At 36.9% G+C, this 1,285-nt stretch overlaps 1 non-coding gene across 1 annotated transcript; it reads left to right on the top strand.

The window, feature by feature from the left end:
• The first annotated feature begins 262 nt into the window (after nt 1–262).
• Nucleotides 263–410, top strand: LOC123930307. The gene has a single exon (XR_006816036.1). It is a non-coding gene; the product is annotated as a U4 spliceosomal RNA (small nuclear RNA).
• Nucleotides 411–1,285: the final 875 nt, after the last annotated feature.

Raw genomic sequence — 1,285 nt, forward strand, 5'->3', positions numbered from 1 at the left:
ACAGAGTTCAAGGTATCATGAGTAAGGAAGTTTTACAGTATAATCAATGGAAGTGGGTGGATGAAATGGAAGTGAAATCACAAGAACAGTCATCAGGAAACTGAGGCTTTCATATAAGGTAAGTTGGTAAGGTGTCTTAACACCTTATCTAGAATTAGAACTTATGACACCTGTGTACAAGTTTTGATTCTAGCATCACAAGTTAGCTATGTTACCTAAGGCAATGTTAAGGTTTTTGGGTCGTTTTAAAAAGATTCCTTCTAGCTTTGCGCAGTGGCAGTATCGTAGCCAATGAGGTTTATCCGAGGCGCGATTATTGCTAATTAAAAAGATTCCTTCTTCTTATCAAAAAATGTTTACTAAGCACCTCTGATGTGTCAAGCAGTATATTATGCTCTAGGACTATTTCTGCCCTCAAGCAGCTTATACTTTTTAATGGATGTTATGTATTTTTGTTTAATATTATAGAAATGTTAAGATTATTCTGGAAAGCACTCCTTTAGAAAACAAGTTAGATAATGAAGCCGACGTTCAGAATTCTAAGAATATACTTTTCATAAAGAGATTTTAGGAAATAAAAGTATACTAAAAAAAATATGAAAGTACAAAACTCCAACAAAGCAGTAGAAAGAGCATCATGACCTTGACTGTGATGTCACTGTTTCACTTTCCTCATTTTTAAATGTGTTGCTGACTTTGGCAGACTATTTTGAGAACCAGAAGAACTAATGGTTGTGAAAGCTTTGACAGACTACATGCTATACAATAAAAGTACTACATAAGATTAGTTGCTATGTTCTTGCTGTTTCCTTTAAGTAAGTCAACACTCAATAATCCTGAGTAGAGAGGCCAAGAGATCTGAGGATGGGATTATCAAGAAAAATAGCATATTCTGAATTTCCTCAAGAATGTATTTCAAGGGGCGCCTGGGTGGCTCAGTGGGTTAAAGCCTCTGCCTTCGGCTCAGGTAGTGATCCCAGGGTCCTGGGATCGAGCCCCACATCGGGCTCTCTGCTCAGCGGGGAGCCTGCTTCCCTTCCTCTCTCTCTGCCTGCCTCTCTGCCTGCTTGTGATCTCTATCTGTCAAATAAATAAAATCTTAAAAAAAATGTATTTCAAAATTGTAAGCACTTTTTCCATTAAAAAATTAAAATCTGTCAGATGGTGTTTCCTGTGTTAAACAAATTCCACTGTTAACTAACAGATCCTCTATCTAGAATCATTATACTTACCAGTATGTATATACTCAAAACTGCTGTGTGCTTTGCCTCTATTACAGCTCTTA

This window comes from Meles meles, chromosome 18, assembly GCF_922984935.1.
Source record: "Meles meles chromosome 18, mMelMel3.1 paternal haplotype, whole genome shotgun sequence".
In the NCBI taxonomy this organism is placed as follows: Eukaryota; Metazoa; Chordata; class Mammalia; order Carnivora; family Mustelidae; genus Meles; species Meles meles.